This window comes from Equus przewalskii, chromosome 1 (genome assembly GCF_037783145.1).
Source record: "Equus przewalskii isolate Varuska chromosome 1, EquPr2, whole genome shotgun sequence".
NCBI lineage: Eukaryota > Metazoa > Chordata > Mammalia > Perissodactyla > Equidae > Equus > Equus przewalskii.
The window spans coordinates 173771573-173787855 of NC_091831.1; positions in this window are offsets into that span (position 1 = coordinate 173771573).

The following is a 16283-nucleotide window of genomic DNA, read 5'->3' on the forward strand; positions in this document are numbered from 1 at the left end:
AGCCAGATATGTATACATAATTCAATAGATGACAGATTCTATTATTATTATTAATTATTAGTAGTATATCTGCATGAGGAAGTAAAGAATTAAAGTAATTCATGTTTTAAGATGCTTCTACTTGATTTAGTCATATAATTAAGTGGATGGTGTTAGATTGACTTTAAACATACAAAACTGCTTCATTTCTTTGCATGTAAGCACATCTGAAAGTTGAGCAAAATATATTTTTATTCATAGAATATATTTTTTCTATGATAAAGAGCACTAATGATATTTATCTGGGAAATTCAAAATATCTCACAAATATTACTGACGGATTCCATATGACCTCGAGAAAATGTATCACTCTGTGCATCGGATCCTACATCTTTAAAATGAGAATAGACATCCATCCAGAATAGTAATAATTTATTATATTCTCATTAGATTAATGATATTGCTTAAATATATCTAAAAATAAGGTGATGGAGGCTGATCCAGTGGTGGAGTGGAGTTTGCACACTCTGCTTTATCATCAGCAGTTGGGGGAAATTTTGCTTTAAATACAGTTTTAAATAACAGAAATAAGGTAGCCCACTACAGCCAGAGATAGGTATCAATGATTAGTAAAAGAATCACCAAATAAAGTTCCTACTGTTTTACTGTGGCTTACAAATATATCTGTACCACAGATTTGGGGCCTGAAATACCATTGTGAAGATAACCATGAATTAGACTGACAGTTTCAGTTCCCCTCAGATATCATAGCAGTTACGTAAAACTGTCAGTAACCAGAGTTTAAAATATAGCAGCAGGGCAGGCAGAGAAGGAAAGAGAAGTAACATTTATTCAGTACCTACGTTGTAAGTGACACATTTTGCTACTTGCTTTACATGCCATCTCATTTAGTCTTCCCCAAAATTCATATGAACTCGAAATCTTTATTTCTCTTATAGGCAAGGGAAGAGAGAGAGAGAGAATTTGTCCAGCATGGCACTTGGTAGAACCAGGACTAAAAATCAGACCTATTGACTCCAAGAATCATGATCCTTCTCTCATATCAAAGTCCTTATAAATGGCACACAGATTCCATTCTACGAACTACATAGAAATGTGAAAAGTTTGAGTACCGCCTCAAGGTTTATAAATCACGGTGACCACAAACGAAATGTCAAATGTACCACTCTAATCATGGTCTGTACCTAAAGGAGAAAAATGAAATCGGTTATTGGTAAGTACTAAAGTAGCTTTAATCTTTCCCACAGAGACATCAGATTGCCTATGAGAAGCACCAGTTTCATGTCTATGTCAATGTGCTCATGCCAGGAACTCCCTTTAGTGCATCTAAGGCTGCACTATACAAGCCCCTTGCTCCAATGAGGGCGATGCCATAGCACGGGGCTTGAGTAGTTGGGATGGGAATCAGAATGCACGCTTTAGGATCCTGGCCTGGAAAATCACTGGCTCTGTCACCGAGGGCAGGTTCTTACGAGTGGATACTCCTGCCTCATACCTCTTAACTGAAAAGTGAGAATAAAAATAATTTCTGTTCCATAATGATACCAAAGTGGTGAATGAATCCTTTCAGCATTTTTTACACACTTTAATAATCCTTTTCATTTACATAACTGTCATAGAGATAGCAATAGTTCAAGAACACTGAAACCCAGAAACGGTTTCCCTTTCACTTATGAAGAGACAGAAAACATGTTCTAATTACCAGGAATGAAATAATTAAGAAACATTAAAATAATTATCTGATACTACAACTTCAATGGCCAATAGAATAGGACAAAACTCTTAAGTTTCAAAAGGCAAAATTCTAGATCAGTAACATTAATTCAGTCCTACAAACTACTATAAACATATTTTAGGACGTTAGTAACAAGTTAGGATTTTTTTTCCACTCTATTTAAACTAGTAAGTTGTTCTGCTGTAACAATAGTGTAAAGTAATTGAAGAGCGTTAAACTAAATCTTATGTGGCACTCTTCCCAATTAAGAGGTCTTGCCATTTATCAGGATACCAATTAAATAGAATCCACTGAATTATTCAACTGAATAGAGTCTGGGGAGGAAAGACGAGAAACTCAGAAAAAAAAATCATCCTTCCTGAATACTGAAAACTGATATTATAAAACCATAAAAAAACAGCTTATTTTCTTTTAAAATTCTTCTTGTAAATTATCTCACTGCATCCATGAGCAGAAGGAGTAGCATGCAAAACAAAGAGGTAAATATGCAAAGCACAATTTTGAACAGCTGTGGACACTTTAAAGCTGGGGTCTGCCTGGTATTTCTTCCAAATGAGGGCTGGCTGTCTCACCTGCAGCTGCATCTCTCATCTAATTTGCGAACCAAGAATGGATCTATGAGAATAAAATTGATGACAGCATCAATTCCTCTGAGAGTTTATCCTTTCTCTACAGCAATATCTTCTCCAAAGTGAGAATCTCCAGCATCATCACAACCAACATCCGGTTACAGCCCATTTCAAAATGAAATAAAATGGACTCCACCATAAACTGAATATAGACTCACATTTTCTTATCATTTTTATGACGAAAGCGCAGGTAAGATCAAAGGGAAGCATTTGGCAAGCCTAGCGATGGGTCCTTGCAAAGATGATGAGCAGCACCAAGGAGGATAGACTGTCAACCAGGATTTGCTGGGGTAAGACTCAGTTCTTGCTCTCTCTTCCTAAAGCACAGATGGCAGGAACCTGAGTTCCATGGTGCTTTCCTTTAGTCTATCAATTCCCTAAGGGCCATTTGTCTGTGAGTCCTCAGGGCCTAGCCCTCCATCTGAGAGGTGGCAGTACATAGTGGTCAGGAGCGGGAACCGTGGCACTCAGCCCCTTAATAGTGTGACCTTGGGGAAGTGACTTCCTGTCTTCACCTTTAGCTTTAGTTCACCTGTAAAATGGGGGAAATAGTAGTACCTACATCATAGGGTTGTTACGAAGATTAAATACGTCAATATTTGTAAGGTACTTAGAACAATGCTTGGCACATGGTGAATCTTCTCAGCATTCAGCAAAATATTATTACATTAAATTGATGAATGTATTAAGACAAGGAAAGCCTTGAAGTCATTAATGCTAGTATTGGGGCCATTGTTTACCTATTGAGTGTCTCTCTCCTTGTTTTTGGTCTTCTGGAATCCTCCCCACAAGAGCACCTCACTCTCAGATATCAACTAATTTTTCTAAAGTACAAGTTATTAATTCCTTATCCTAAGTGTGTTGGCTTTGTAATGGGAGATAACAATGGCTCCCCAACCTGGCTGGACATCAAACACACCTGAGAAGTCTTTTAAAAATATAGATTGCTAATACTCAGCTTAAGAAACTCTTAAAAATGAGGCATCATTTGGAATCAAGGTTTCCATGGGAATCTGACATCGGTGGTTTCACTAACTCATGTCTGGGGAAACTCAGTTACAGATTAAGGAATTTTGAGTGCAGTGATTAGTCTATGAGTGGTGGAGGTATTTTTTGCAATATGGGACCTTCTTTAGCCCTTCAACTTGCACCATGCCATCCTCAGAGTTCCCTGGCACCCTTCACGGCTCTTCAGAAGCCTTCTATAAATCTCCCAAGTATAAGAGTGTTGCTGCCAACCCCTGTTTTACCAGCGTCATTTTCAAGCGTGATGGAAAATGTTCTTTCTGAAGTTCTCCCTCTTTGATATTCTTCCTGCAGACCCTTCTCTTCAAGGCAACCAGACTGTGAATGCACAAGCGTCTATAGCTTTCATTTCTATATCCTTCAATACTCCCTTGGGCCTTGGTTCATGCTCCACCAGTTATTTAAAATTAAATAGTGTATAACATGCTTAACCTTAACCTCTTCCTGTGCATCTTTGTCTAGCGATGTCATGTGGTGATCATATTCAATATAAAAATCAAGTTCACACAGTGCTTTGAGATCCCTGAGCAAAAAGAGACTTTGTTTCTTGGATATTTCGGTTCACTAAACGTTATAAGGAACAGAGACTTTGCTGAGGCCTGAGGAAGTTGTGGTTGTGACCAGCGGGATTAGGATGGTGATGATGACAATGACTATTATTATCTCCATCATCCTTATTATGACCGTCTGGCTGTGGAGCTGATGTTGCAGCAGCTTCAAAGGAATGGTTTATTAGCGTTCAGATGAGAAATCATAGGGTCTCAGTGGATATTTAAGGCCACGATAAAAAGGATGAAATGGAGGGCTAATGACTTAGAAAAAAATAAAATGACAGATAAGACTATAAAGGGAGAGTGTAAGGTCCACATTTAATCTATCAGAGCAATATTTAGCCTATGTGTAAAAGTGTAGAGGCTCAACACCCAAGAATAACTCAGACTAATGTAGTGTTTCATTTGTTTCCCATAAGCTGCATTAAACTAGAAAAATAAACATTGACCAATAATGTGAAATACAAGACATTTTGCAAAGAACTCTTTAGGAAGAGCAAAACCTTTTTCTTCTGGTCAAAAGTATTAGAGAAGGAAAACCAATGTTTAAGAGCCCAATTTCACTTAATTTATTTCTCATAGTCTTTAGTAATACACAGTAGAAGTTTTTAGTACTAGGAACAATTTTTTAAAATAAATTCATACCTATTTATTCTCATTTACTATCATATTTTATCATCACTTGAAGGTTATTTCTGAGTTAGAAAACATGTATTTTAATATTATGTCCGGTAAGTTAAAAACTCAAATAATATTCCTAAAAATCAAAGATGTAATAACGTGACTTTGTAAATAGACTGGCTCTACATCTTTGTTTCAATTGCTTGCCCCCAACAACGTTTTATTTCTTTTACAATAATTACAAATTTTAGATAGCAAATTCACAGTTGCAGATTCTTAAATTACTTGCTTGAAAACATCGTAGTCGTTTTATTTCATCACAGGACTAATGCTTGCATGAGGGTTAACATCCCTTGGCAAGTAATATTGGTTAATAATACTTTGCACAACTGAAGTGTTATGAGAAAATTTCCTTAAAAATGTGTTTCCTTTTACCCTGGGGTTTGCCTTTTTATGAAACAAGTATGAGTCATCATCCGTATTGGCCAGAAAAGCGCAGTCTTTGTTTTTTAGGGTAGAATATCATTTGTTCTGTTTATAGTATAAATAAATAATCTCACAGTCAGCAATATTTTGGCATGAAAATGAGAAGATATTGAGAAATATATGTTTGTTTCACAGATCGAGGGAAAAGGCACTCCTGGCTGAGGACCTAACATGGGAATCATGGGAATGATGTATTCCAGGAGGGAACTGAGCAGCAGAAGAGGAGGAAAAGGAGAATTACCAACGAGGAAGGAGGAAAACCAAGAGAGGAAAGTGTTTCTATAAGGAGGCGTGGTCACCTGTGTCAAATGCTTCAGAGGAGTCTAGTAAGATAACGACAATGCAGCGACCCTTAAGTCCGACAGAAGGTGGGTTGTTCCTGACCTAACATAGCACAGTTTCAGAGGAGTAGGGGATAAAGGCCAGCTGGAGTGGGCTGAGGAATGAAGGGAGAGGAAATGGAGACAGCAACCTCAGTCACCACTTTGAAATGTTCTTCTCCACAAGGCAAGCTGAGAAATATTTCAGCAGCTGGAGGAAGAAATCAAGAGAACATGTTTATGCTAGTGGGAATAATTAAGTTCAGAGGGATAAACTGATGAAAACGAGGAACATTTGAGAAAGAGAGTCCTGGAGTAGGAAAATTATGGGCTCTCAGGCATGTGCTCGAGTCCCAGCTTTGGTGGAAGCAGGCATGGTCACCTCCCATGGGAGGCGTGAGGAAATGGGTGCCCAGAGGGTGATTTGCATCTTTGGATGAATATTGGCAGTTTGAGGAAAGATGGGAATCGTGACATGTTCTCATTTTTGGGAGTGGAAAATGAGCATATATTAAAATATAAAGATAACCAAGCAGTGCTGAATAACCAGTTAGGATTACCAGTCATGAGTTCAAATTGGAGTCAGTCAGCAGAAGCGCATGCTTCTCTCCAGGCTTGTTCAGCTGCCAATGTGAAATAAGATAGTGGGATAACTAGAGTTAGAGTATTTGGGGGAAAGTAAAGTGGAGGAAAAAAAGGGCAAGAGAGTTAAGTACATAGATATAATGATGTAATATGAAACAGCAACTGAATAAGGAACAAAGAAAAAATGAGAGAGATCATGAATGAACAAGAGTAAAGACTGAGGATTTAGAGAACTTGGTATGACCAAAGCACAGCTGGAGTGGGAATGAGAGAATGACGGGCAGTAACGTTAAAGAACTGGATAGGACAGACAATGGGGGGAGGTGCAGGGTTGTCAGTGATGACAAGGTCAAGGCTATACCTGCAGGAGTGAGTAGCTGTTGGGCTGTTGGAAGATAGGGAAAAAGGACACTGAAGTTGAGGGATGCCAAGGAACTGTGAAGCCACGTGAAGGGTGAGTTTTTCACAAGGATATTGAAGCCACCAATAAAAATGCTCGATACAGGAGTAGAGAAGATGATAGGGATTCACATACCAAAATCATCTATGAATAAAGGGAGGGGACCAGGAGGTTAGTAGACGCCAGCTACAAGAGAGGTGGTATAATCTGATATGAGCTGCAAAGATGTCTGAAAGTTTCAGGGAGGGAGGAGAAGTCAAATAGAAGTACGAAGAGAACAGACGGACACCAATCTCACCATCAAACCCCAAAGATTATCTGTTTTAACGACTAAGTTATTCTCTTTACATCTAATTAAGTGGTATGGTGTGGACAACAGAATATCTGTTCCATCAATGGCCACAGCTAGAAAGGAATAGGATTCACTGGAGTTTAATCCTCCTGTTTCATTTTTATTCTGTTACACAAAGATGTTTTACCTCACCACTCACAGAGGCACTCCGGAGAATAATTAGCTATTATACATAAAGCATTTGAAATTATAATACACTCAACTCCATTATTCATTTTCAGACTTGCCTTGTGTGAAATACACTTTGACATCTTAGGGTATTGCACTGCAGGGGGACGGAGAATTGTGATATAATGAGGAGACAACCTTACACTTGGAAGAAGCCATATTCTCATAGGTAATAAGACTGCAAGCTTACACTTTCTTTTCCCTCTCAAACTGCAAACATAATAATTTAACACTAAAGAACAAAACTTCCCTTTGGCTGTGTGAAGCTAATAATGCAAAATAATCAGCATATCTGGGGTACAATTTACAGGAACAGCTTACGACTCACACTTCTTCCAGTTCCTTTGACAAATGTAGTGGCTCTGTTGACACCCTGTGATAGATCTGCTTCTGTCTGTCTTTTGGTATAATGCATCTCACAAGGAGGATAAGCAGAAAGTATATTATACGACACAACTGTTTGTTTTTTCATTTCGCGTTCATGATTACTTCAGTCACAGATGACATATGATCCAAACCAGTAACATCTGTCTGTGCCTGACAGAGGACATTTTTCATCTTCGAGTCTGGGTTACATCTTCAGCAGCAGGTGCTGGGAATCTTAGTGAGGTGAAACGAGCTTCTAAATTCACTTCTAAGGTTCGACATACTTCAGAGCATTCCGTGGGACCAGAAATAAAAGGCAGAGTTTTGTCTGTTTTCTAAAATTTCTCTAAACCGTGGAAGTCTTTGCCTTTCTTCTGGACTCTGTAGGTGGGGTGAACCATTTCAGCGTAGCGTTTCATCTTTGGATTAGAGCTGCTCACCCAGCCCACTTTCCCGCCCTTTGCCCATCCCTTTCCTCTGCACACTTTTGTGCCTGTTGGATCACAAAAGTGTGAGGGCAATTCCTGTACACCAACTGACTGCTCATTCTGTCCTGATGCTTGGACGCTCTTGGCTTCTTCAGTCACTTGGAACATTTCAACACATCCTTCAATCTTCAGGTAAACTCTCGCCTTCTTCATGAAGCCTTTCCAGTCAACACCGTTCACCTCTTTCAGTTAGTCGTTCCCTCTCCTTTCCTTCTATGTGCATTTGAACATATATCAGTTATTGTTAGGGTAGCCATATGATGTACTGTCCAAACCAAGGCACTTTGGAGAGTAAGAGGATGCATTGCTAATAATTACACTAGTCATCAGCATAGACTATGACTGTCCTGGCTAACTAGAATACGGGGTCACCCTAATTACAGCACTTCCAGTGTTGTACGGTGGAACCATCCTCCTCCCGCGCACAGACTGTGAGGGCAAGGCTGTTCTGCACCTGGTGCAGCGGCCAGTGCTGTTTAAATACTCAGTGGATAGCTACTGCTTCACTACCCACTTTCTTCCAGTTACAGTGTCGTTAGGGAATTACCCTACCCACTCTTTGTATGCGTCCGATCCCCAACTCAGCCCCTCTTGCCTCATGCAGGTTGGAACATTACTCAGATTCCACTGGTAAAAGTAGCACAAATCACTGGCCAGCCCCCATCAGTCAATGACTGGTTCAGATCTGCACATGGTGGTCTAATTAGAGCCATTTGGGTGGATTTTGTTCAAACTGTGGAGAAGGGAAAGCTCAACTTCCACTTTGGTTGCTATACGGTGAGCCTGGATCTGCCAGGGGATGCCTCCCCTCCAAGGAGAGCTACTCATGAGAATGAAGTGAGCATTGAAGGAAACAGAGCCAAGACTGGATCCCACAAGAAACCCTTGGAGCTTTTTCTCTAATGTCACCTGAAGCTAGATTTTTTATCCTGTACTTTTGAGTTATACGAACTCATAAATTCCTTTTTTGCTGAAGTTATTTTGAGTTGTATTTCTGTCTTTTTCAGAAAAATTTTTTTTTTTCTTGACTGATGAGGCCTGGGCCATAGGAGGCACTCAGTAAGTACTGGTTGAACGAGTAGAGTGAATGGAGTAGGTGGTTACGTGTGGGTGGTCCCAACACTGTGAATGATCACAGGTGATTCTCCCACCCACAGCTCCCTAGGGCCTATTATCAAGTTACCTGTTTTTTAGGAGGTAACTAGTTAGGTAACTAGTGGGGCTTCCTTCAGGGAGAGCTCCCGGGGCAGTCAACACAGTCTCTCATTTTTGTTTGTTTCTTTGCTTTTGTATTTTACAGGCACTTTTTGCCATTGATGACTTGATAGTAATTTGGGGACAACTGTTGTGGTGAAAGGCATTACCTCCAGCTATTGCTTATAAAAGTAATGGGAGGTTTGAAACACACCATCAAGATGAAACCATCTTCTCCCTAACCATTCTTCCCCTTCTTTACCAAGACAAAGGGACTTTGTTTGAGCACACGCACACGCACGCTTCAGACTGCCAATTTGGTTTTACTTGCCCAATACACACTGCTCTCACATCTCCTCCTGTCAAAGAGCCTTTGCATAAAAATACAGAGAAAGCAAATATTTTAGGGAGCCCAGACACTAAGGCGTGGGAAATATTTTTTGGTAGGGAGGGCACGGATATTGTCATCATGATCGCGTAAGCAGGCCCCGTCCAGGATGAAAACTCACCACGGAGACCCCACTGTGCTCAGCACCACAGTGAACACAAATTAGTTCACTTATTAGTTGGTCAAAAGCCAGTTGGGTTCTGGGGGAAATAAACTGGAGTGGAGCTTCCTGACAAAATTTGACCTGAGAATCCAGATTGCAGATGTGTCTTTCTGAAAGCTGGAAGTGGGCGGAGCATAAGGAATGCCATTTTGGTGAACAGTGTAAACATCTATTTGGAATAAATCGTATTTGGGAAATTATTGGATAAAAATTCACTTCTTTTCCTCTGAACTGAGCACTAAATAGTGTTAACATTAATACACAAAATGACAGGTTAACGTCATCCCACGCAGCCATCAGTTTTTAACCATATTGGTTCTAATGACCCACTGAAGTGTCAGGAGCTCTTATCACTGATGACTGTGACACAGGAGCTCTGGGGCTGCATTCCAGAGAACTGAAGGACACATTTTCCCTTTTCTTCTGTGGCTTTGTCTACATGGCTTACATTGCCTCATGGGGGTATCGATCCTCCATGCCCCCAAATCTATTCTCACATAGCTGAGTAATTTTCTACCATCATAAATTAGCTCATATCTTTCCTTAATTTAAAACTCCTCACTGGGTTTACATTCACTTGTAATAAAACCCAAAGTTTTTGGTATATTCTATAATGCCCTGCCTGCATATTCTATAATGCCTCCTTGCCTCTATATTCAACTCTTATCGCTCATGCCCATTACTCACTAAACTCCAGCCAGAGTCTTCTTTTAACGTCTCAGATATGCTAGGTTCATTTCAGCCTCCGGGCTTTTGCACATGCTGTTCCCTCTGCCTGGAAGTTTGTTCCCTCCCTCTCCCTACAGCTCCCCTCCCCTCCAGGTTTTCTTGCTTTAAAGCCCTTATTGCATCTGGCAACTGCACATTCTTGAGCTTGTTTACTTAATGTCTCTCCTCACTAGAGTGTAAGCGCTGGGCAGGCAGGTGGGGACCTGATCTGTTTTGTCTAACACTCTGTTCACTGTCACGTAGAAGGTACTCAATAAATATTTGTTGAAATGTGATAGAATAAAATCATGCAGTGGCATCGAGTTCATTTCCACTTAGCTCAGGAACATCGTCCCCATTCTAAGTGACCCCCAGGAGCGCTGTCCTCTCTTCACCAGTCCTGCCCCAAAGAGGCATTTTAAAATCCTAAGTATTTGAGCTAAAAGGTACCCTGGAGATAACAGTTTACAGATAGGAAACCCTGAGGTCTACAAAGCTGAAGTGATGTCCCTGGGAGGGATCGCTGCTCCACTCCTCTGGCGTCCCTGACGAAGGAATGCTCCCTCTACCCTCCTGGCCCCTTACTTCCCCCTTGGAGGTGGAGTGCGTTAGAGGACCCTGAGTTTGGGAGAGGAACGAGGCCTGCGGGTTCATCCCTCAGCCCCTCTTTCACTTGGGGATCTGTCGCAGGACATGCACGTTCTGCCCTGCTCCTGCTTGCCCCAGGTTTTCAGGGTTGGACTCTGCCCCACAGGCGCTTCTGTCTGGGGCGAGCGGGGTAGGTTTGTCTAATTCCGGGGTCAACATTTGCAGGGCGTGGTGTCTGCACACTTAAGCTCTCTTCTCAAATCTAGTTTTTATAGTTAAAAAGGAAATAATTTTCTGATTCCTCTGCCAATACAGTTGGTTCATAACTGGGTGAGTTTAGTCCTCTTGTGTCTCAACACCAAAGCCCTACAGTTGGTCACTGTCAGAGTTACGGACTAGAATTCAGATCTTCCTGAGCTTCAGCTCTGCTTTCCCACGTGTCATGCACGTACCTCAGCCAGTTCCTCCACAACTTCCCTCTTGGCTCCCGGAACTGCCTCTACTACGATCAGCTCCTCCCTGACCCACCGCGTCAGAACTCGGAGCCATGCTCTCCCCACGCTGCCTTTGGTTAAAGATATTTACAATGAGTTCACTATGAACGTGTTTTGAGGCTAATGAAATCAATGTTTATAGAGCCAACTTAATAGGAAAATTGGGTAATGAGCAGATTAATGAGATAAACGTAAATACCTCATCATAAATTAGTCAGGTTATAAATGCATTCTTATCGTCAACATGTTTATTTTTACTTTTCCTCAAACTGTTTTGTCAATTCTCTAATTTTTTGTTTTATTTTACATCGTTTCAGGCAGCCTCTTAAAAGCTATCATTTCACTCTGACATTTATCTGGATATGAGATCAGAGTACTAACCCTCTTCTGGTTGATGTGCGTTTCAGTTAATTGCGGCTAAGAAGAGAACTGTATTCTGCTTTATTATGGCTATTCTGTAATACTGAAATGTAGCGTTTCTACTGGACCAACAGCCGGACCTTTTCCACAGTCAAGTGGAGTATAAAAAATTATTGAGTATGACTATGGAGAGAAAAATTACTCTAAATGAAAAAGCAAATGAAATATACCTCTTGGTTGAGAATCCTGAATCCTTCTCTATTGTTCCAAGTTAAGCAAAACCAAAAGAAATAATATAAATAAAATAAAACTTAAAGAGCAAAATATATAAGCCCCTCCCATGTAGTCCCGCTCCTTTTCTCTAGTGATGGCAAAGGATAAAGCCGCTTCACGCTGTGCATTTGGAGGGGCGATGGATCAGCGGGTGTTTTCACCTAAGTATCACCTCCTTTTCCATTAGGAAACTGGCCTTCTACACTGTTTTCTGTGCCAAGGTGGTATATGTCCTTCTCTGTTTGGGGCTGTCTGCTATATTTCAGAGAGTCTTGTGTCTGTCGTATAGCTTGATATAGAGTTTTGATTTCTCATATTTTTGTTTCTTCTTCTCTTATTAATCAGCCAACAACTATCTACAAAAGAACACCCTTTGGATATAGAAATATGCTAGATCTTGAAGAGACCAGGAAAAAAATGATTTCTGTGTTTTGGTTCCTACTAGTTCTCAGTTTATTATCGGATTGGAAACAACCAGATGTGTCTTGACATTCCTTTTGTCTATTTTAAGGCTTCAGCACTGCTCCCTTACACAAGCCCTAACTCCAGTCAAGACCAGCATCTCTCTAGATTTTTCCTCTCTTAGTTGGAGTATAGACTAAGCTACAGAAAGAGAGACTTCAAGACACAGGGGCCTTACCCTGATAGAAGTTTCTTTCTTTCTCCCGCAATACCGCAATAGTCAGAGGTGGGAGTTCCGGGCTGATGCAGTGGCTCTGCTCCACAAATCATTCAGGGACTCAGGTCCGTTTCATCCTGTGCTTCCACCATCCCCTAGAGGGTTGTCCTTATTTTTATGGCCAAAGACTGGTCGATGCCACATATGTGTTTCAGCCTTCAGAAAGTAGGGATTAAGTCTTTGATACACAATTTCGTTTTATGTAAGTGTAATAGACAACGATATGCACTAATATCCAGTTCTTTTCTGTTCGTGGGCACACAGAGGGTTACGTTTCTTCACTCTTGGTAGTTCGGCATAGCCATGGTTTTGAACAAAGTAACAGGAGCCAGTGTGGCAGGAGTCACTTGTGCGTGGGAGTGTTCATTGCTGGTGCTAGACTCTCCAGCTCTCACTTCCCTTGTCCTCGTGACCACAAAACACATGTCAGTGTGGAGCGCTTTGAGGTGGTAACATGCAGGAATCCTGAGTGAATGCAAAGAAGTCCTTTGGGCTTGCAGCAGATTTCTGTGAGCAAGAAATGACCTTGTGTTGTTGATTCCACAACATAACCGCTCCTACTCTGACTATTACAGCAGATGATGGGGACATTGTACACATTATTTCTGCCCCCATTTTATCATTGAGAACATAGTTGTATGGACAATCCTGGTTCAAGGGCTAGCTGGGCGGTTTATACTCCATTACTATGGAAACAGAGGGGAGCAGATAGTTGGGGGGAGCAGTGAGCCTCACCTCCTCGCCTCGAAGTTGCACTTGCTCGGAATGCCCTCCTCCCACCTCTCAGTCTGCACATCCCACACATCCTCTAAAGCACAGCCCTCTGCAAACTCCTCAACATTCTGATTCCTCTCTCCTCTAAATTCTGATAGGTCAATGTTTCTAACCTTTTATTATGTGATTCACTTATTTAGAAAGGGTTGTGGACTACTCACCTACACACTGTGCTAGACGATGGGAATATAATGGCAGCAGAATCTTCAACTTCCAGAGCTTGAAGCTTCCACCTGCCTAGCACAGCACCCCACCCAGATTCCATAGTTAGTAAATAAGCCTGGGGTTGAATACATGAATAAGTCAGTAATATGATGGCATGTGATTAAATGTTAAGTGGCAGAGCACTATTGGCAGATAAGAGAAGGGAGAAAATCCAAGGTAGATTGTAGGATACATGAGGACAGGGATCATGCGTGTCTTGGATTCTGCCTCATGTTCACTGCCAACCACTGAGCCGGGCACAAAGTAGGTGCTTAATATGTTTTTGTTGTTTTTGAGAAGAACCATGAGACAAGTGGCCCGACACGGGTGTCTTGAGGAATCTTGGGACATAAGTTTGGACCAGTATCTAGGATGGGACCAGATTTTGAGAAGTCAGTCATGAATTTTTGGGTTTTCTTGTGTTAGAAATGAGAAGCAAAAGTTGTTCATCTGTTTTTTAAATGAAGCTGTAGAAAGGTCAGACTGATTTGCTCAGTGGATTTGGATATAAATGTTAAAATTAAAAAAGATAACTTAGTGAAGACTATAGTAATGAAAATCTAGGTTGAGATGGCAATGGTGGACCTCAATACAAAGGGGAAAATCTAATGGACGTTTCAAAGGGAGGATCGATAGAAATTGGTGACACAGAATATAAGGGTTAAGGAAAACAAAAATGGATTGAAAAAGAACAATTGAGAGCCAGCCTTGATGGCCTAGTGGTTAAAGCTTGGCATGCTCACTACTTTGGCAGCCTGGGTTCACTTCCCGGTCGCAGAACCACACCAGCTGTCTGTCAGTTACCGTGCTGTGATGGCGGCTCACACGGAAGAACTAGCAGGACTTACAGCTAGGATATACACCCATGCACTGGGGCTTTGGGGAGGGGAAAGAAACGGAGGAGGATTGGCAACAGATGTTAGCTTAGGGTGACTCTTTACGTGCAAAAAGAAAAAGAAAAGAGAAAAAGCAATTGAGGGTTCTAGCCTGAAACTCTGGAATGAGAGTTGCAGCATTAAAGAGATAAACGTTACAGAAGGAGTCTGTGATGAGTTTAATCTGAGGCACGCTGCATTTGCGGGGGCAGGAGGAACTCTGTGGGGATGCTGAGCAGGCAGCTGAGGCCTGGAGCGCAGGTGTTGTCAGTAGTGAAGATGAAGCCTTGGAAGCCACTTTCTGTGGACATGCAAGACCTGAACAGACCTCTGCTCAGCTTTCACTTTTCCTGTGTGTGTTAAGGCAAACAGGACTGGTCCTCAATGCAATTGTCAAGTGGGCCTTTGCCCTCCCGTGCACCCTTCCCCTGTCACTGAGGGCCCTGGACCATCTGTACATGCCAATACATGATAAAGGAGAGAAAGTTCCAGACCATCTAAAAGAAGGGTAGGGTAGAGGATGACTGAAGGGACAGAAAGTGGTAAAAGGAATGCATCCCAGGAGGAATGGCCTGGCTGGGAAGAACAGAGGAGTAAAGGAGAGGCACACAGGCAACTCCTATAGAGCTCAGAGGTGAAAGATGTGTGTGTCTGCGTACATGTGTGCATACAGTCAAGTGTGTGTGTATTCAGAAAAGATCAGCAAATGTGTCTCCACCCACCAACTGTGCCCCTTAGCCATGTTTTGAACCACCTACCCATTCCTCCATTTATTCAATAAGGACTTCGTACCATTTATGTGCCAGACGCTGTGCAGGTAGATGTGGAAAAGAACATCGGGCAGATGTGGTCTCTGCCCTCATGGGACCCATATATTAAAGGTGATATAGATGGTGACTACATACACCTTAATTAACTCACCAAAATTGTGGTAAGTGAGATGCAGGGAACTATGTGCTCTTCATTTTATCATTCTTGCCTCTTGCAGAAGCAAGAGGTATTTGGGGTCAGCTAATACTTTGAAAATAGCTCATTTGGGAAGATACTAGCCTAGTGGCCTGGAGAGGAAGGCCTGATTGTGGACACTTAGAGCTACTCCCACCTCACTTGCCACCCACAAACCTGGCACATAGTCCAGAGGCAAACTCAGTGAGAGTCGAGGCCTACCTTCAGCTTTGGAGCCTGGAAATATCTGTCCAGCATTCTCCTCACTGGCTTCCCATTTCAGTCTGTAGGTCTTTCTTTGGGTTCAAGAAACAAGGACATAAGGATGATGAAAAGATGATATAAGTGGGCTATCAAGAAGAGAATGGTAAAAGTGGAAGTTTTAGATGAAGGCAAAAGAACCATAGATGTGTAAATTATTTTTAATTTAATTTGCATTTTCTCCTTTTTTTCTACCCGTGGGATAACAGATTTTTTGGGTAATAGAGTCTGGATTGGTGCTGCTGGCTGGAACCACTAGAGATCCTAGTTCCACAGACTGTTGAGTAGAGAAGCCAGTGTGCCCAGAGACCCCTGTTCTCCTTGAGTTACAGCGATGGGACAAGGGACTGTCCTGTTGGATAGGTCCTTCTACTAGGCAGTTTCATCCCCAGGGACAGAGTCCATTGCCATGTGTCATTCAGCTTAGGGCTCACTGTCCGCCTTGGACTTGCCCCCACTTTTACTCCTTCAAACAATGGCACCTCAGAATAGGCAACTGCTGCTTCGAGCTGTCAGACATCTGACGCTGGTCTCCAGAGAGAAGGACCTTGAGTAGGGCAAGAGGAGGGGGCAGGTGTAGGAGGGATTTTGAGAGAAACAGATTCCATCTAGATGTCTTGTTTAGGAATGCGTTTGTAAAAAAAGAGATG